At 24.5% G+C, this 22,962-nt stretch overlaps 1 protein-coding gene across 3 annotated transcripts in view; it reads left to right on the top strand.

The window, feature by feature from the left end:
- Positions 1-22,962, top strand: part of LOC122853235 (probable nuclear hormone receptor HR3) — a 50,269-nt gene that overhangs the window by 5,825 nt on the left and 21,482 nt on the right. The gene's annotated exons all lie outside the window — the stretch shown is intronic.

Genomic DNA, 22,962 nt, shown 5'->3' with positions numbered 1-22,962 from the left:
TTGTTTTTTTTTTCGTTATTTTTGGGATCGGTGAAGGGGCGAAGTAAGAGTGATTCTGAGATGTACGATCAGTAAGTTTTAAGAGTTTGAGTAAGACAGCAATGTATTAAAAAATAAAAAAAATAAAAATACTGTGTGAATGTGGGTCAGGATTGAAAGTACCCCGTCGTCAAGTTATATACGTATTTGGAAGTAAGGACGAGCGTAGATTATTATTTTTATCAACTGAATCCCGTAATGCGGTCCTTTTTTTATTTTTTTACATTCGCTTCTTTATTTTTTTTTTATATTATTTTTAGTATATATAAATTTGATTTTTTTTATAACAATCATGTTTCTACTTGTTGTTTGTTTGTTTTTATTTTTAAATTTATATACATATGTGTAAAAATTAATTCAATGATACTTTAATCATAACAAGAATTTCATTCTATGTTTTAATTTATATAAAAATTTTTCAACGATTTTTTTTGGCCCTTTTTGGCAGGTATGTTCACCAAAACTCACCGAGAGATTGTTAAAGCTATAAAAGGCTCGTATTGCTGTGGCAATGAAAGTGCAAGCCACTAAAAAAATAAATAAATAAACAAAAATATATATGTATAGTCTCTGTGATTTTCGAAATTAATTTTTGTTTTTTTTTTACTTCAACTTGAATCATATATGAAATTTAATATATGAATAAATTTTTTGCTGATTCATTAATGTGTTTTTATTTTTTTTTTTGCTTTCAGGTGAGTTTAATTTTTACATCCTGATCTTGATAAAAGGAACCAAATTTAAGCTGTTATTTTTTTGGGTGGATGGTACTTGTATGTTGGTAAGTCTTAGTAACAAAAAGGCCTAAGTATCAATTTTCATTTCGTTATAATTGCAAAAGGTTGCAATTTTTTTATATCAATTTTTCTACGCTCTAAATAAACGCCAAATGTTGTTTTTATTGGTGCAATTGTTCGGCTGTAAAACAAAATATTTCGTATCTTTTTTGAAGCAATTTAATTAGAGAAGAGCACAATCGAAATGAGATAATAAAAATTAGTCTATCGACAGTTTTTAGCACCTATATTTTACAGGTAAAACATATTTTTTAAACAGAAAAAAAAATCATCATGAGCGCTTCCACAACGGTAAACTTTTTCTCCGTAATATATAATAATTTTATCATCTCATACATATCTCTCAAATATTACAATAAATTATTCAAAAAAATTCAGTGACATCGCTACACACAAAACTATTTATTTTCTTCAAACTAAATTTTGTCCATCTGTCAACTGACATCGAGATAAAATTACCAAAAAAAAAAACTAAAAAAGATATAGAACTCAAAAAGTGAGATGCTGCTTTCTCCGCCAGCGGGGCCAAAATCTTTCTTCGTAAACTTATATCCTCACACACTTGCGTCATTTATAACGTAAGAGATAAAAGAAATAAAAAAAATTTTATTCAAAATAAAAAAACCACAAACAATTGTACATAAAGAAAAGAAATAAAAAAATATATTTTAAAATTGTTGCACTATTTACAAGTAAAAACTTTCCAACTACGTCTATTCAATTGGTTTGTTTATTTTCTAAAATTCATTTACTATTTTTTAAATTTATTTTTTGTGATGAAATAATATATCAAAGAAAAAAAAACAACTTGCATCTTTCAAGGACTTTTGTCTTCTTCTGATAAATATAGACTTTCCTAATAGAGGAAGCACTGACTTTAGCATGACATCACAAGTCTTTTATTTCTTTTGTATCAGTGTATATATTGTTATTGCGTTATTATTCAATGCAAGCTGTATATGTATATATTTGACTTTTCATTACACTATGAAGCACATGTATATAAATTGTATGAGAGATATATTGAAAGAGATTGTGTACACACCTGTGTATGCATATAATAGAAAAATTTATTTCAACGACTACAAATGTATATATGCGTATGAAAAAAAAAAATAAAAATGAAAAAAAAATATATTCACGCGTTTATGTGCAACATAAAATATGTCTAGTATATTCACCTGCTGAAGAAGGCTGATTGCGAAAATCTTCATTGGCGCTTTGTCGCGACATTTTACTTTCTTCATTTACATATTTTTTTTTTTTATGTTAAGCTTTGATCTCTTATACGCTGTATTATAATTTGAAGATATATTTACCTGTTTTTATCATCATCATCGAATACAAATTAGTCAAACGAAAAATTAAATAAAAATTTGATAAAGTTTTGAGCAAATTTCACTTGGCGCTGTATTTTTTTTTTTTTTTTTCGTTGATATAATATTAGATTTAAATTGAAAATAATTAATGAAATTAATGAAATATATTAGCTTGAATTAATTCATAGCATAAAATTTTATTTTTACAACATATTATTGATCGTTGGATGTTATTTTCGTTATTAGGTTTTTCTTTCTTTTTATGTCAATTCGTCGAATGGCTTCAACGTCTGAAAGCTCGACAGTAGGTTTTCATATATAATAAATATTATAACATATATATACGTGTATAATAATACCAAAGTGGGTTATGACAAACGATTATGATAGTTGTAATATAAAGCCACTGTCTCGATTCACGAATAATACATATGATTTACTTAAATTTTGTCTCAGCTAAAATTAAAAATTTTCAACTATTATTTTATTTAATATATTTTTACAAAATATATAATATACTTTTAGAGTTTAACATGCAGATTTAAGATAAATATTTTAATAAAAAAAATGACAAATTTAAAGGGCAGATTCGCGAGTAGGCCAACCCAATGCGGACACTTTGATTTCATTTTTTTTTTCCTTTTTTTTTCGATGAGTTTGGCGTATATCCAGCTGTGTGTATATATACTAAAACTAAATATACTTTTTTTTCGCATTTTTGACAAATTATATTCTGCAAAAATTATCATGGGATTAATAATATTTTTTATAAATTTATTCAAAGGCTTTTCTATTTTTTTTAGTAATTTCATTTTGATTTTTTGGCAAATACAATTTCAATAAATGAAAATACAAATAATTTGTCAATATGAAAATTGAAAAAACATTGAGCTTTTTAATAAAGCTTTTTAAAATATTTATTGTTAGTTTATTTTAAATATATTTTTTCATTTTTTATTTATACAAAGCTTGCTTTAGTATCCGGTGAAATCACGACAGCTGCTTCTCGTTAATTCCGATTTCTCCTTTGCCAAACTTGTATGTATGATTTTTTTCAAGCACATATATATCAACAAGTACTCTTAAAGTACTCAAATTTCGTCTGTCCATGTACTGGACAGAAAGCAAAAAATACTAAACAAATATATATATTTTTTTATGTAACGAAAAATAAATTTTTTATATCTGTATTTATATTTTTTTTTCGTTGAGGGATTTTTTTAAAAAAATATACGAGACTGTATATAGCCACAACACCTGACCTGGCAAAATAAAAACAGAAAAAAATAATGAAAATAACAAAAAAAAAGGATAAAACATTTTTGCGTCAGTAACGGTATAGTAATTTCTCCGTTACCATACGAAACAATTTGTCATGTAGCTCTCTGGTTTTACAATGTTTTATTATTATTTTTAAAATTTAAAACACGACTCTATTTCTGCTGTTGAATGTTTTAGCACAATATCTGTGTAAAGCTTGATGAATACAAAAAAAAAATTTATTGTTTAAATTTACTAAAGAAAATAAAGTAATTGTCAAAAAAATTGTTGAACAAAAAATCAACACAATTATTTTTATTTTAAATAAGAAAAATTGATAAAAGCGTTGTTTTGTTTTTCAAAAAAAAAAAAATATTAGTTCTTTAGGTTGAGTAACGGACTGCTTGATGTGAGTGAAAAAATAACATGTGAATTTCTTGATGAAAGTGTCAATGATTCTGTAGGTTCAGATAGGTATATGAAAAGAAAAAAAAAATATTTTGCTGCTTCTATACTTGATCATGTTGGGACGGAGAAAAAAAAAAAAGCATTTGTTGACCGCTGACAGCGACGATCTGTATGGCTCTATATAGGAAACAATAGAAGTTGTTGAGATATATTTTTTTCTATTTAGAAAAACTCTTGTGGAGTTTTTTTTCTTTATTTTTTTAAAATAAATGTGAATTTTTTCAACTTTTTTCGAGTCTTGGAAAATATAGAACACACTTGGGTAAACTTTGTATACCATTGTTGAAAATAAAAAAAAAAACCCAAGTTTAAAATTAACGATAAATTTGAAAAAAAAAAAAAGAAAACTATCTAAATCTGAGAATAGAATTTTTTTTTTTTTTATTAATTATATATATAATTAATTATGATAATTGAACTTGATAGAAAAAATAGAAAAATTATTTACGAAAAGATGTGATTTTTTTTAATTTTCATTGTTGATTTTTTTGTTGTTATTCTTCAAGGTTAATTGTTGAAATTAATCACAAAAAAAAGTTGACATTTCAATTAACCCATTGCAAAAAAAATTAGTGAAAAATGTTTATCTGTATGGGTAGGATCGAGCTATGAGCGTAATGACTGCTCCAATATGTAAACCATCATCGCGACAAAGAAAAAGAAAATAATTCAAAATTAGTTCCTGCTTTTATAAATGAACTTTTTTATTTGATTTTTTTTTCGCGTTTAATAAGTTATAATACCGATTTAATTGTGCAATAATAAATTGATAAAATTAGCCTCTAAAAATACCAACAATAAAACTCGAATACATCATTGATTTTAATTTCCCTTCTGACTTGAATTTGAAATACCAACAAGAAAGGTTGGATACCTTCAAAATATACAAATTGTTGGCACATATACATTTGCTCCTGTTGTGTTACCCTCAGTTTCATCTTGTCACCAGAATTTATCCCACACCCAACTTCATACCTCCTGCCATGCAGAAAAAAAAAAAAAAAAACGAAATATAATTATTTCTATAACAAGTGCGTTTCTAAAAATTATTTACTCACATAATTTGACCCCGAAAAAAACAACAGCAACAACAACAACACCTTATAAACTATTATAATTATTTTCATTACATCTCGATAAAAAAAAATAGAAAATTTTAATATGCAATATACATACAAGATGTCATGCATTCATCTGATGTGTCAAAAGCATTTGCATAGTTAAATATTTATGCACATATATAAATTTTTAACATTTTTTTTTTTTTCAATTCAAAACAGTAAATATTGAACTTTAAACTTAATAATTTGTTTTCTATATACATATTTATTATTTGTTATTTCTACTCTGATTGTCAAGTACTCATGTAATGAAATAGTTGTAAAATATTTCTTAGTCAATTTATTTTTATAATAAAATTAACCATTCACAATTTTTTATATATATAATTTATTTTTTTATTTATTATTTTTCGTGTAAATTCTTGCTACTGTTTCTTCAACGATCGAACGGACAATCGGATAATTTTATCGGTGCATTGACCTCTTCATCGTGTGGCACACGTTTGGGTGACTCCAGGCACGCGGTCGATTTACATCCATCTTTGCCGAGTGAGCAACGGGTGAACGACCATATATCGTATATTATTTGTTATATGCAGTATTTAATATACGCATATACAATAAACATATTTTAAAAAATATATATATGTACCTCTTGTTCATGCGTACATACAAGAATCACTCAATTTTTATTTTTAAAAATATAGAATTCATTTTCTTTTTTTTGCTTGCTTGAGTTGTAGTGTCACTTACAAATAACTTATCAAGTTATCACTTAAAACACACTGATTACTCACTCTTTTATACACTTTTTATTTATTTTTATATATAAACAATATCTATCTTTTTCAAATAACATTTCTTTCGTTAATGTCACGGAATTTCTTTACCTTTTTTTTTATTTTTCTGAGAAGCAATGATTCGAAATAACATTGATCTCTATATTGAAACTTCATACTGACATTTTTTTTTTTTCTTTTCCAAGTGAATCCTTTCTATATATCCTCAGGGTAAACGAACTTTAATATTTTTTTTTTTTTCTCTAGCTTATCTTGTGTAATATCTTGGTTTTTTTTTTCATCTATTTTCAAAGATATTTAATTGAAAAATATTGTACACTTTGAAATTATAAAAAAAAAAAAAAACGAAAAATATGTAGATAAAAAAATTTCTATCTTTCTAGGAATTACTTTTCCTTTTTTCTTTTTTTTTTAAACATGTAGAGAGGATACCGTTTAGGTCTTGACCTTGTAACTTAGCTACTTGTGTCTTTTTTTTTCTACACAAAGTGTCACCAGAGGGGTTTCGAATTTGTATTATGGTGTAGATACAAAATTTTCTATTCTTTAAAATTTCCACAAAGTCATGTAAACTATATACAAAATTGTGTTTCGAGGTTTTTAGACAAAATGAACATGTTAAAATAGAAAATAATATATATTTTTGTAAATTAAAAGAACACTAGAAAAATATATTTTATAAACGGTTGGCATTGACCTTGAAATATTGTTAATAGATTTTTGAACTTGTATATTTTTCTGTCTATTTTATTATGTATTTTTATTGGATATAAATATGTTTTATCATCACACTTAAAAATAACAAATATATATAATTTTTATATGTTTTTTTTTTAATATTTTGATACCTGAGTATATATAGACAATTTGGAGTCACTGATTTTAGAAGCGATGAGTCAAACACCGGAGGTCAGGAACCGCTTTGGCTGTTTTTTATTTTATTTTTTTATATTTATTTTTTCTCGTCCGGTCTGATAGTAATGTGTACATACATATAAATATACGTATAACTGTACAAGCACGTCCAAACGACAGTTTAATGACCTCGCGGGACACCCGAAAATTTTTTGAAAACATATTAACACACATTGTTCTGAAACACGGACTGCTCACACGTATTTGTCACTTTGATTTATACTTAAAAATTGTTAACTTATCGGCTATTCAAGTTCATATGATTTGAAAAATTAATATATATTTTTTATGGGTGATGATAGATGTCAAAGTTTATGTAACATTTATATAATCTATACGAAATAAAAAATAGTTTAGCTCATTTTTCGTTGATGAAATTAAAGGACAAAAAATGTAGATTAGTTATTAAATTTTATGACATAATTAAGTCGGTATCTTGATAGTTTTAATGAAAAAAAAATCAATCGAAAATGTCTATTAGTGAATGTAGGAGAAATTTTTGAAATTTTATTTATTTTTTTTTGTTTTCCGCAAACTGCGATTTGGTATGTGACATCGCGCGCTGACTTGTCACATTTCACAGGCGGTGTAAGCATAAAAAAAAAAAATTCCAAATTTGTTTTTATATTTGCAGATAAACACAAGACAAGAAAATTCAAAGAAATTATATTTAGAAAAATTTTTGATGCTAAATAATTGTGTTTAATTGTGTTTAAAAATTAATAAACAGTTTCGAAAATTAAATAGAAATTTCAAATTTCGATTTCGAAAATTAAAGTTAAAGTTTTATAATAAAATTATTGTAAATTATAATGAGTCAGCTGATCATCACTAAATTGCTCAGTGAATATCTACCCAAATAAAATGATATTTAAAAAAAAATTAACGTAAAATTATAACGATAAAATATTTTCGATAAAAACTTTAAATTTTATCATACTATTGCCAATTTTTTTTGAGGACATATATACTAATTTACGAACGGTACACGCAAGTTTTTATTGTCATACTAAATTCCCATATAACCAGTAAAATATTGTCCTTTGAATAATTATATTTTGAATCACACTCGTCATGCAAAAAAAGGTGGGTCATTGACTGTACACATTGGAAAGGGGCCCTGTCGTCTTTCGATAACTGTAATCTGTCAAAAAATAATACCACAATGGTATTCACTATATAAAATATAAAAAAAAAAAAAATATATATAAAACACCGTTTACTAATTCTCCTACGAACAACCGCAGCTATATCGCATGTCAACAGTCACGTATAACTTTTATAAACTTTTATCACAAAAAAAAAAAAAAAATTGAAAATATATTCTATGTTTTTTAAATTACACACACACACATGTTTAATGTATTTTATTTTTATATCTAAATAATTGATTAGAAAAAACATACCGAATAATTTATCTAAAATATAAAAAAAAGTATTTTAATTTTTTTTCTATTTTGTCTTTTGGAAAACGGTATCAACAGATGTTATAAAATTACAATGAAAAAATTTTTTATATTCAAATGAAAATTGCAAGTAAAAAAAAACTTATTCAAAAAAAAAAAAAAGGTGGTACTTCCGCACTTGATGTTATATAGAATTTTTTAAACTCCCACGATATATGAATGTATTGCAGCATTAATAAATTTGATCTCTTCAATCGCAAACAAATATAAAAGTAAAAAATTTTTACCAGTTGCATGATATTCAATACATTGACCGTCATTTTTACCGCTAGGTATATTATCCAATTGGGTCTTACATATCAAATTTTTACTCAATTCAATTTTCAAGTCTTCAATTTAGTCTTCTTGCTTTCCTTCAAGTTTTTTTATTTTTCTTTCTAGCAAATGCGCGCATGTTCCTCTCATACCACCACCGACGGTAGCATTCATTGTGGACAGCACAAATCAACCATTGACAGAAGGCCCTTTTTTTTTTATTTATTTCTCAGCAGGTAGATGTTTCCTTACGACTTTCGCATCCCCCTGCAGTTACTTATTCTTACAATTTCACAACTTGAAGTCTTTATATACACTCTCATCTATTGTAACGAAAAATTCAAGAAATTTTACCCTTTTTTTTTTTTGTTTAACAAACAATCATGTATGATAAATAATACATCATGTAAAAAAAAAATAAATATATATACAAGACATTCAAAGTTTTAAATAAAAGAAAAAATATCTATAAAAAAATTTTGCAACAATTTTTTCTATGTATTTACAATTTTATTGAGCGCAAGGCCAATAAAATGAAGAAGGGTGCAGTCAGGGGGGTTGAAGACCTACCCCAATGTAAAATTTTCCATATTCTTCATTTATTTTATTTTTTTATTTTTCAGTTTTCTTATATATTTCCTCTTTGGCTACCCTCCAGTATATGAAGAAACCTCTTTTTATGATTTTTTTTTTTTGATATAATTTGATTTCTCTCTTGCACTCTTTGTACTAGTGATACGAGGAAGTTTTCATTCTGTCCCTTTCTATCCCGCAGAGTTGCTCAGCACCTCCCTACCCTAAACACACCAAGGGGAAAATTGTTGGTGGGGCTATTGACTGATCTTGCGCGGCACACCAGTCAACCCAGAGCCACGGTCGCGTAACAAACCAACTTTTACCATCAGCCAACGGGACTGTCTCATGTTAATAACTCGCAACCGGCATTCGCGATTTTCATTAATTAATATTATTGTTGTTATTATTATTAATTAGTATAGAAAAATTTAATTGTTAAAATTGAAGGAAAAATAATTGTTCAAGTTTTATCAATAATTATCAAATTAATTTTGACTTATCCAAAGAATAAATTTAGTTAAGAAAATTTTTTTTTCTTTTGAATTTAAATTATTTGTTTTTGAATATAATCGGGGCAGAGTGCGCTGCGGGCGCTGTATAAAAGTGAAAAATAAATAAATCATTGCTAAGAGAAGAGATCAGTGAATGTGCAGACTAGAAGTTGAAAAAAAAAATTATAAAACGGATAGAAAATTTACAACGGATCACGCACGTTACTTGAGAGTACCTGTATCGCGGATTTAAAAGAAGAAATAATTATTAATTAGTGTTGTAATTTTTTTTTTTTTTTTTTTTCTTTTGCTTTTTGGTTTGTTCTACTTATGGAGTCTTGTATATGAAAAAATTATTAAAAAGGATTTAATACTAGTGTGTAATTTGATTAAAAGAAAAAATAAAATTTACGCTAATTGTGGATTTTGTTTATCGATATTAGAAAATTATCTAAAAGGTGTTAATTATTACAAAATTTAGGTGTTTTTATTTACTATATCTGTATAAATATAAATATATATTTTTTTTCATTTTTTTTTTTCTTTTTAATGTTGTTGGAAATAATGAGAATTTAATAGTGCAGTGAATAACTGAGTGATTATTGTGAAATAAAAGTTGCTTGATATCTGTGATTTAAAAGAAAAAAAAAAAATGTGAAATTTCATTTGTGATTTTTTTAAATGACAAGATTTAAAAACAAAAAAATTTTGACAACAAAAAAAAATAAATTATTTAACACTAATTGGTGGGTGTTTTCTTTAACTTTTTTTTTTTTTTTAAATTAATTTGTTTTTATTCTCTTTCCGCTGGGTTTTCGAAAAACATAAATTTAAATATTTAAAAATATATATTTAATTGATATTTTTTTTTCAAATTTTATTTTTGAACTTGATACAGTTGCAAGACAACAACAACAACAACAACACTGACAGATAATTATTACTCTATTTTCCTGTATTATCATTTATTTTTATTTTTTTCTCTTCCCGCCTTTCTCCCTAGTCGTATTTGTGTCGCCTAGTTATGAATACTGTTAGGTAATACGACAATTCATTTTGGTTCGATATACATATATATATATTTATTTTATGCCTTTAAATGTGTTGATAATATTAAATAAACTTACAAGTAACTAATACACATAAACACACGAGAGGTAATTGTACTGACTCTCATGCATATGCAGAATTCATTTAACTTCATTATTATTAGTCAACTATTAATACTCCTGATGATTAATAAAAACAATGACAAAATAAATCCCAATAAAAATCCAGTAAAACGACAAATAAATAAAATAAATTTCGTGTTTTTTAGCAGTTCGAAAATTCATGTAATTCTTTTATCGAAATCTAAATTATATTTATTATTTTCTTGCAATTTTGCATCAAAAAAATTAATCAATTATCAAATGTAATTAATAATATTCAACTCGAGCTTAATGACAATAATTATTTTCTTATTTTTGACAGTAAAAATTATCTATTTCAATTTTCAAATATCAATATATTATTTTTGCAATGACACTACTGTTATTTATTTAAAAAATAATTTTTTTTATCATCAATGAAAATTAAAAATAATCAATATTGATAATATAAATTTACTTGACAAGACTTATCATTAGACGACCCTTAAATTATAATATTTTATTATATATTTTTTTTTATTTCTATAAGTGTATATAATTTTTGAGTCATCGATCGTGTTATAAGGGTAGTTGAAGTAGAGGGTTGGAAAAAAAAAAAAAAAAAAAAAAATCTATGATGGTATATATTGTGAAAAGCACCAATGGTAGAGAAAAATAGATATATAAAAGTTTTGTTGGTATATATACTTGGCTAGAGCCGGCTAGAGCCAGAGTGCAGAAGCGTCACAAAGTCGGTTACTTCCGTGGCGTCGGTGGTCGTCTACAACAAGTCCACTGTAAGCGCGACTAACGTGTACACGACCTAAATAAGAAACGATGCCCCCACAGCAAAAATAATTCATACGAGTCCGTGATGCACGAACGATGCAACGCGCTTCCGTGGCTAAAACATTATTTCTTTTTTAAATTTTTTTTTTTTTTTTCTAAAGTCAAGAAAAACACAAAATGAGAAATTATTTTTAAAATTAAAAAATATATATATAAATATATAAATCTGGGCTTTAAACAGCTCCGAAAAAAAAAAAAAAAAAATCATCAAAAAAGAGCTTTTTTTCTATTTTTTAAATTTTAAAAATTTTTTATATTTAATTTATTTAATTAATTTTAAAGCTTTTAATTATAATATATATTTTAAAAACTGATAAATAAATTAGACATCAATTTAAATGATAAAAAGAAATATTTAAAAAATAAAAAAAAAATCATGGTAAACATGGGAGAGAAAAGCACGTGGTTTCGCTGGAGAAAAAAAAGAGATGATAAAAAAAAAAAAAAGGAAACAGGAGCATGCCGGACCTTGTTACTAGACAGTTAATATGTATATATGTATATAGTGGTATATAATACCACCCTTTTCGTCTCGACCACCATCAACTCGTCCTGGTTTTCATGATGCGCGCGTTTTAGTTTCACTTTCCGCAATGTGAAGCATGCCACGACCGACTTTGCCATTTGTTCCTGCTCTATTTATCTTTTCGTCTCCTTTTTGTCTTGCTATTCTCTTTCGTCTAGCCTTTTTTTTTTCTTCTTCTTCTTCTTTTTTATTTATTTATTTCTTTCGTACACGTTGTTGCATTGTACTATATATAACCCCATGCAATTTTTATACATGTATATTTGCATGTTTATATTTAAATTGTGTTGAACCGATAAGAAATTATATACACTGCATTCAACCTGTGTGTGTTGACTAAATCATCATAATACTTTCTTTTGGATTTTTGCCAAAATTTAGTCATTACATCATCTGCTCAATGATGATACTAAATTAAATTATATATTGTTCATGTTTTTTTTGTGTATATTTTAAAATATTCCTTTGGTTAAAATTTTTTTTATATTACTGTCGATTGTAGACTTTTTTTCTTCTTTATATAAAACAGCTTTTTCTGTCATTCGTGAGTTGATGAAAGCTCAAATAAAGCTCAGGCAAATGTATATCACTATGCCAGTTTAAAAAAAAATAAAAATAGTATATACAAACGATAGCTTTCATGTATATCGTTTGTAAAAAATAAATAAAAAAAAAAAAAAACTGTATATATGTTCATGCAGTTGTTAGTAGTTGCCATGTAAAATAGTTATTGTGTCGTTTTATCATAGCCATTGTGTGCAATTTAGAACTGGCTTCTAAAAAAATTGCACTTATATATATGTATTTGAATTTTTATATACAAAAAAAGGAATATTTGAAAACTTGAAAAGCTCTTTTTTTTTTTCATAAGTTTTTTCACTCTCTAAAGATATCAATGTATATGTATTTTTTAAAAAACAAAATCAACTTTGTAGTAGTTGTGTGTAAGTAGGCTCAACTAAAATTTTAGCTCAATACAAATGTTAAAAGTGTGCGGTGTATTTCTCCTCAACAAGCTCTCCATATTTGCCTCTTTCTTTAACAATGCCATAGCAATATTTTAAAGAGGATCAATGTAAATCCATTGCAGTAAATTTATACAACTAGAAAGCTTTTATTTTTTACTATTTCATATATTTTGTTTAAATAATTTTCAAATGAAAATTAAATTATTTCAATGTAAGGAAAATTTTAATTAATAATATTTTCTTCTTTTCTTTAAATTTATAAACGATATATATGAAAAATAAAAAAATACATGCAATTTATGTTGTCATAGAATTTATGTTCATCCTCCCACAGTTGACTGTAATGCATCCATGCATTCTAATGCATGTCTATATGACCTCCTCTTGATTATTTTCCCCTTATATTCTCACACCATTGCATTTCAACATGCGTACTCAATCTATTCATGGATTTTTTTTTTTTTTTTTAGTATTTTTTAAGTATTTTATTTCTAATTTTATATTTATTTATTTTAATTTTATTTATCTATTTTTGCATTAATTTACTTTTATACATAGAAATCTGATAGTTTATTTTATTTTTTATGTCTTTTATAAAATTTTTTTAAATCATTTTTGTGTATTGTTTTAATTTTTATTTAAATATGACAATGACACATTGAGCTTTTTGATGATATATATACTTGGAAATTTTAAAATGATAGTTGAATAAAAATTTGTCGAAAAAAAAAAAGGAAAAAAATTTTATGAAAATGCAGTTTATTTATATGCGTATTGCCGGAGGGTTGATGAACTACTTTTATCATTCATTTGTGGTATATAAATTATGATGATTAAAATTAAAAATAATGATGAAAATATAAATTAGCGAAATAATGAAAAAAATAGTCGGGAAAATTATACATGTAAAAGAGTCTATTGATGTATAAAATGAAAATTCATAAAAACAAGAGATCCTTCATTCTTTTTTTCATTTTTTTTTTCACAATTCATTGATCAGCTTGGCCTATTTAAAAATTCCAATGTCCCATACATCCACAACTTTTAGAAAATTAAATTTTTAACGTATCAAAAATTGAAAAAATAAAAAAAAACCCACGAAAAATAAAATTTGCGGAAAGAGAAAATAAAAACAATTGATTAATTTAAAAAATTTATATGAAAAATTTTAATTATTATTTTTATTTATAGGTAAATTAAAAGAATAAAAAAAAAATCATCAATCATGATGATATTTAAAAGAGTTTTTCTCTCAAGAACGAGATTAAGAAAAGAGTAATAAAAAAAAATAAAAAAAAATGAATAAATAACAAATTTAAAAATAGGAGAAATAAAAAATAAAAAAAAACAAGATATATCTAAAAAGCAGTGAACTGAGAGAGTGTGTGATTATTTTATTGATATTATTATTATTAAATATTATTTGACTTATCATTGGTTAAGCGGTGGCGCTGGATCGTCCCGTTTTGTGATATGTGACAGAGAGTCTAGTGACAGTTGTCTTATTATTTTTATTTTTTGTTATTTTTATTTCCGTATTAGTATTCAGTTAATACTGGAGTATCGTTAATGTGCTTGAGCACAAAATTTAAAATTTAAAACGATAAAATAAAGTACAATCATCACGGCGTTCAACATGTTTGAGATGTGGAGCGCGGTGAGTTCCAAGTTGGAACACTCCGCGTCTTCATCTGGTTCACCCTTACCACTTACATCGCATACACCCCAGACACCACATACATCGTCTGGAAGTATCAAAGGTAAACATATTTTTTCATACACAGACAGTACGATTCGTTCTATGAAAATTGATCATCGGAAATGTAATCTATTATTCAAATTCATTACATTTTTATTTATGACGTAGATATCATATATTTAATACGTAGTGATATATGATAAATTAGATTTTGATTATAATGTATATTGATATCAATGATGATTTGAATAAATTTATATTAAATAAATTTCAATTTACTTTTAACTGAACTAAATCATTTGTAATACTTTGTGAATAATAACGATAATTTAAATAACTATTTTATTTTATAACATTTCACGATATTTTTGACAGTATTTAAATTGTTATTATAAATAACTTGAATAAACATTTGTATTATTAAATTTTGCTGTTAAAAGCAATTTCATGTCTATTTTTATTAGAACATAAGATACTTATTATTATAAACAATTATAACTAATTGATATTTTATCAATTATTTAAAAGCTTTGATATATTAATTTAATTATGCAAAAATATTTTGAATTATTTCTAATAAATTTTAATTGATTTTGCTTAAATGTCTAGAAAATTGCATACGATTTGTTTTATTTTCTTAATATTTTGATTTTAAAATGCAAAAACATTTTGTTGATAAAATTTATTAACAATGGAAATATATTGTTATATATTTAGGCTTCAATTTGAAATACGAACATTATCTATATTATCTCAGAAGATATGAACATTTTAAATTCATATAGTTACTATTGATAATAAATTTCTATTTTCTACGTATTTTGGTGAATTTAAAAATATATTTCCAATTGATAACAATTTTTTAACTGGATCATTTGTATTATTTTTTCAAGTCTCTTTTTTTATTACTTAAATAAAAATAACTTTGACTATACAAGTTGATAAATTTATTTAAAAGCATATAGATTTTTGTCGGGAAAAAAATTAGATATTTTAATAAATTTACTTGAGCTTGTGTATATTTGGTTGATTTTTTTTTTTTTTTTTTGTTAAAAAAGAAACAGTATAAATGCATGGAATATATGTAAAAATAAAATAGAATTATTAAATTAAATTAGAGTAAATGGGAAACACTGAATAATCATTAGTACATCGTGTACTCAATTCGTTATAAAATGTCAATAAACTATCGATTATAAAGCGCATAAATAATTATTATTTAATAATAAAAAAAAAATTATTTAAAGTTTGAATAATATAATGAAGTTTGGTTTTTTTTTATTTTTAAAAATTGATTAATTTTTTTATTTTAATAAATAAATTTCATAACTTTATAACCAGTTTTAAAGCTTGAAAATTTTTTTCTATATAAAAAGATCAATGAACTTGTAACTGTTTGGTATATAGCTTTCACTGATATAAAAAATAAATTATCAAAAATAAATTAAAGATAAATATCATTCTGAAAATGACAGTTTAACTGTATTGCTTAAATTGAAGTTTTTTTTTTTTTAAATTGTATACAAAATTATTTTTTGTACACTTGTTTAAAAAAAAAAATAAAAAAAATTATATTAAGACATATATCTAGAAGATTAAAGAAAAAATAAAAAAATTTTATAAAACGGAGAAAGTAGTTTGATCGAGAAGCAATATCATGAAAGTGATAAGAAATAAATTTAGCTTTTGTTATCTCGATTCTCAAGAATAAAAAAAGAAAGAAAAAAAAATACATCGAACATATGTATTGACCCGGGATCGAGAATAGACATAGATTCCGAAAACTCAATCATTTCTTTATTGATTATTTTTTTTCTCGGTGATAACGACTTTTATATATATATATATTTTTTTTTCCGGAATTTTTCGTTTGTCATATTCTGTTATTATCGATGACCAACGAGTTGGGGTTTTTCTAATGTGTTTTAAATTAACCTCAGGCGTTTTGCGATAAGCATTTTTAAATTTTTGATAACATATTATTGAAAATAATTTTTAAAAGATATAAAAAGACAATAAATTCATATCCGCAAGCCGAAAAACATTCAATTAAATATTTTTTTTTAAAGTTTTCATCTAGTTAATAATTATTTTTCAAGAGAAAATATTCTAACAAAAAATGGTCCAAAATATTATCATAAAAATTATCCAAAAAAATAAATAAATATTATTAATTAATTGTATAAATAATTTTTTTTTCGTCTTGAATAAATTTTAAAATTAAATAATTTAAAAACTGATTAATTAGTCATTGTATTTTAATGACTCACACGTTGATGTTATTTTTTAAAATTCAATTTTTCATTATTCACTTTTCGGATATTGTATTGTATTTTTAAAATTAAATTATGTCTAATTTTAATGAAATAATTATTTCATAGCTTTGATAAATTTTTTAATCAATTCATTCATCATTCGCTGATGTTTAATTCCATCTTGATGAATCGATATTTCCACCGGAAATGATGATTAAAATATTTAGTCATTTGTTAATAATTTTTTGATTTAAAAAAAAAAAACTTATCAAACAAGAAAGTGAATATAAAATTGCACGTGATATCAAAACATAATAAATATTCCAAGCCGAAAAAAATAATAAAAAAGAAAGTGATATATCCATGTAATAGTCAGCCATATTTGCTGATGATATTTTGGCAAAAGTTTTATATCCATAGCATTGATAAAAATACCTATATATTACATAAAAAAAAAATTCTTTCTCAATAATTATAATAAAACCAACAAAAAAATAAAATATACTTTCATAAAACTTTTTTCTTTCATTTCAAAGCTGTGCTAATTTATAAATAATTTATAAAAATATAAAAGCACAAAGTTACTGCAAACTTTCGTCGCATTTTTATTGATTAAAAAGAATATACTTGTTATATATATATGATAATAGTAAAAAGGCTTGCCAGAAATTCTGCATTTGTAAAGAAAAAAAATGCAAGATGACGAAAATAATTTTTTTCTTTTTCCGAGTCAAAAAAAGTACTGAAAAAGATATATATTCCAAAAGGCCTAAAAAGACCGGAAACGTGATAGAAAAAGCAGTGGTGCTTGCAATATCTATATAAAAAAAAAAAAAAAGAAAAAAAAAAAAATAAAAGAAGAAATAGGCGTCAGTGAAAGACGAAAAAACCGAAGCATAAAATCGTGGTTTTCTCTTCTCATATATAAACGATCGATAGACGGCCATGCACAGCTTTGAAGCTTTCGTGTCGTCGTCTTTATCATTGTCATCATTCAACTTGATATATTAATGCACTTTACGTGGATAATTGTGTGAATCATCTCATCAAAATTCAGCTATTAAAACTAGACTTACAAAAAATTCAAAACAAATAACAAAAAATCATTCTGTCCTACTGGCCAATTGGAATCTCGAAAGCTTTAAGGCTGACCCATTACAACACTGATCTACTGCGCCCTCTGTGTATACATGATTATTTTTTTTTTCATCCCCTAATGCCTCTACTCCCCTTTCTGACGTTATGCCTACTCATGATGACTATACTTACTATATACTACTATGACCACTATACTGTACTAAGTAAAAAAAAAAATAACATTATTTTTTTATTTTTTTTTGTGTAAATTAATGCTGGTTATTATGATTGGAATTGTTAAAGCCATATTGGAAATATATATCGTGTTGAAAATATTATTTCCAGTCAATATTTTATTGAAGAATATAAAAAAAATAATATGAAAAATATATGTGTATGTAAAAAAAAAAAAAAAATATGAATGTATGTGTTGTTTGGAGTATCGATCGTTCATGGTTCCTGTGTGTAATACATAACAAGAACAACAACATAACAACATTCGTCTATGCTGCATCATAAACCTGACATAATTCAAACATGAAAAAAAAATATCAATAAATATCATACCAGCTGTCACTATATTCAATTTATTTTTTTAAAAAACTCTTGATCAAATTGTTTAAAATATTTCGTAAAAAATCCTTCGTTTGAAAAAGTATTTATATTTTATTTTTTTTTTGATATGTAATTACTTGTATATGTTGATTTTTTTAATTGAAAAATTTACAATGAAATAATCTGCATCATGTGGGAAATTATGTAGAATTTTTTTTGAAAATTTTGTATGGTGATGATGATGTCGTTGACGATGACGATGCCTTAGCAATAGTAGTAGTATTTTTAGTATAAGACGAGTTGGAGAAGGGTGTAAAGATCGATGCCAGAACGACTTAGAGAAGAAGAACAAGTATACACATATATGATATTTACTAGTGGGTGGCTGGTTTTTAGAATTGCAGAAGCATACATAGTGATCATATAACTAGCATATTTAATTTACATACACACATGGATATACGAGTAAACAAGTCTAAATTATACATATATATTCGTCTTCATAATTATATATAGGTATGTGAGGGATGAATTTATGTATACATACAAATATTTTATATGTGTTAAATTCACCCTTTAAAGAGAGATATACCAATATATTTTTAAATAAAAATTTTCAACTTAAAAACAAACATAAAAATTATATTTTGAATAAAAAAATTATTATTAAATTATATACTGAATTATTTATGGAAAATAAATACTTGAATAATTATTTTATTGATTTAATGTGCAAATATTTTATCAAGTGTTTAAAAATAAATAAATTTTGTAATTTTTATAATGATTATTAATTGTTTTTAAATTTAAAAATTTATATGAAAATTAATTGATGATTTATTTAATTCATTATCAAATAATTGCTTTTTTAGTTTAAAGTATTAAGAATTTAATTGATGTAGGCCATTTGGTATTGAGACAAATGTCTTGGCTCATTACAACTATTGCTAATTTAAAAGTGTCATTTAAAAGTATTTGCGTCGTGTTGGTTAGTGTCGATCGAATTTTGCAACTAAATTAGCACAACATCAATATAATCATGCTTTTATAAACATAACAATTAAAACATGATGATTTTCAAGTACCAAAATTTTAAATTTCATCATTGTAAAATTTATTTTTCTATATAACTAATTTCAAATTTTTTTTTTTTCAATTTTTTATTTTGTTTTTTAAATCATTTACTAATGTTGCGTATAAAAATATAAAAAATAATATGATATGTATACACATTTAAGTATAAATATTATGAAATATATTATTACATGAAAAAAAAAAAAAAGAATGAGAGAGAGAGAGAGAGCCGGAGGAAGCAAGCTGGTAACGGATCAATAGTAGTAACTGAGTCTATATAGTCAGACGGAAACTGTAGACGAACTGAGCCTGCCTGCCTGATTTGTATCTCATTCGATATCATTGTAGATTAAAAAAAAAAAAAGTAAATAATTATAAATTATATACACAATAAATTGTTAAATATAAATAGATAAATTAAATAACAAAAAATAAGCTTTATAAATTTTAAAAATTAAATAATTTCTTTTTTCGTCTAATCGATAATTACTATATTATTAAATAACTATGGTGTATTAAAAATTCATTGTATCATTGTAAAATTAGTCACAGTTATTAATATACATATTCTTGGAAATATATACTGTGTGTTACTATGCAAAAGTATTACCACAACAGTCGTTGATAGTAAACCGCATAAACTTGCTTTAAAAAAATTTTTAAACTTTGAAATATTTAATATTTAAAAACAAAAAAACAACAAGATAATAATTTCTACATGTATAAACATTGTATCTAATTACCAATTTGTTATTTTATTTTTAAACTATCATGATTTTCTATTTGTTTATGTAAAAATGAAAGAAATATTTAAAGATGTATTTTCTAATTAATTTAACATCCAATTTTAAATGAAAAACATGTAACACATCTTTCACCTGGAATTTTAAAATTAATTCAATGTAAATCTTATTTATCTTTTTCTTTATTTTGTACATCCTCTTATGTTAATAATAGCTTAAAATCATTAAACGCTCCAAAAGCTCCAATATATAACAGTTTCTAATCTCGAATTTTCACGCGTACCTGTGTATGTGCCAGTCATCGGTCACTCTTTCTGAATAAATTGTGTAACCGTTGTTTTTTTTTTTTGGAAATATATATGGCTAACTGTGTTTCAACCTTTTTATGTGTTTCATTGAAAGAGAGATTAATCGAATCAAACTTCTCCGGTCATTAACAGTATAAAAAAAAAAAAAAAAAATTAATTCCATAATAGGTAATCTCTGATTCACCATGTGGCCTTTTTCTAAGGTCGTGATGCAGCTCGTCGTGAACAGCATACCCATACATATTTCTTTTAACATTACACACGCATAACATTGGAAAAAAAAAATTTAAAAAACCACCTCATCAAGATATTCATCGAGTTTTTGGTTAAATAAAAAATATTTTTTAATAATACTTTTTGGTTTATTATACATGGTTGTTGTCCATGCAAGTCCAGGCGAAAGTTACATTTAATTCTGTCAATGTGTTGAGTTGTTTTATAGATACACACAAAACGAGCAGAGTGTGTTGCAAAGAACAACATGACTGTATAGATATATAGAGAAAAAAAAATAAAAAAAAAAGGAAAAAAAGAAAGTTACGTATAGCGCAAGGCACACAGACATTAACAGTTTGTAAATTCAGTGAGATAGATAAAGACAGGAAACAAAAAAAAATAAGTCAACATTACTTGGCTAGAGAGAGAGAGAGGGTGACCAGGGAGAGGGGCAGTTTATAGAGAAGGGTAAAGGGGGTATTACGCAATCGCTTGCGGTGCTCATGATAGCAACGATGCCTTATTGCGATGAGGTGCATGCACGGCATTTTTAAACGCTAAAGTGTTTTCCAGAATTTTTTTTTTTTTTTCTTTTTTTGTTTATACTCTTTTTTTTTTTCTTTTGTATTTTATATATTATTTTTTTGTTTTTTTTATTTTTCTATTCAGGCGAAATACAAATCGAATTATTCTTGCGTCAGGTCAGCCCTTGAAAAGTGAAAATCAAATATTTATATATCTGCAAGTTTCTTTTTTTTTTTTTTTTTTTTGGCTTTCTGTTTTTTTTTTTTTTTGTTTTGTATTTTTGATTGGTTAAGGTGACGTTACGTTACAGGATTTAAATAATACGCAAAACGGAAGGATATTATGATGAAAATATTAGATAATTTTTATGTAATTTTTTTAAAGCTATTTAATGAAATATATTGGTTTTTAAAAATATTAATAATTTTTGAATAAATATAAATTGCATTACCTTGATTTTTACATGCAAGTTTGATGAACATTTTTTTTTCTCTTACCTGAAACAAAAAAAAAAATCGAAAAATTAGTTTATAATTTAAAAAAACCATAAAACTAGTAAAATTATTATCAATTTAATTGATACAAACATTTTTTTAACTATTATTAATGATTAATTCAATAAACAATTGTCTTTTTTTTAATTATTAACTATAAATAATTGAATTACATAAAAAAAACAAAAAATAAAAATCGAATATATTGCAAATTTAAAAACCAGTCATTCGCTAAAGTAGAATTTTTTTTTATTTATTTATAATTTATATAGATATCATTGACATTATTATGTTTATAACAATTATACACAACGATATTGCAAATCAACATTCAAGTCAATACCAATAAAAAAAGTGAGAAACAATTTATAAACTGGTAGAACAAAATCAAGATATTATATTTAAAAACAACATAATGTAAATCAACAACAATAATCATTGATTATTTATCAAAATAATAATAATACACATATGTTGAAAGTAAAAAAAAAGTATTGTTTAATATTAAAATTTATTAAAATAAAGAAATTTCACAGTGATCTTATGATCCACTCGTACAATATGTCATTGCAAGATGAAATATCAGAGATATCTTTAGAAAGTCAGTCATATTTTATTGTATAACTGTTTATTTAATATAATATATACATAATATTATCATAGACATTTATGAGCAATAAAAAATAAACATAATAAAAAAAATATCTCAAATGAAAAAAATGTAATTATACTAAATATTTTGTAGATTGAAATTTTTTTTTTTGGAGAACCACTGTAGGTGCATGTTATGATAATAGAAAAAAAAATTGTCAGCATCTATTTATCTATATATTTCAAAGAGTTTTTATGTGTACACGACAAGAGTGCATAAGAAGGGTCCCTATCATCAATACATATATATAAAAATATTAAATATACATAGCACATTGAGCCCCAACAATAATTTTACAATCCGGCAACGTCGTTTTATTCTATAGCCAATACAACTCAACCCATACATTTGTTATAAAAAAAAAAAAAACAACTTTTTATCTAATAAATTACAATAATAAACTCTTGAAAAATTTATAAAAGTTATAATTAAAAAGAAAAAAAA

Source organism: Aphidius gifuensis, linkage group LG3, assembly GCF_014905175.1.
Source record: "Aphidius gifuensis isolate YNYX2018 linkage group LG3, ASM1490517v1, whole genome shotgun sequence".
Lineage (NCBI taxonomy): Eukaryota > Metazoa > Arthropoda > Insecta > Hymenoptera > Braconidae > Aphidius > Aphidius gifuensis.
Note: the sequence above shows the minus strand (reverse complement) of the source record. Positions and strands in the feature narration are given on the sequence as shown.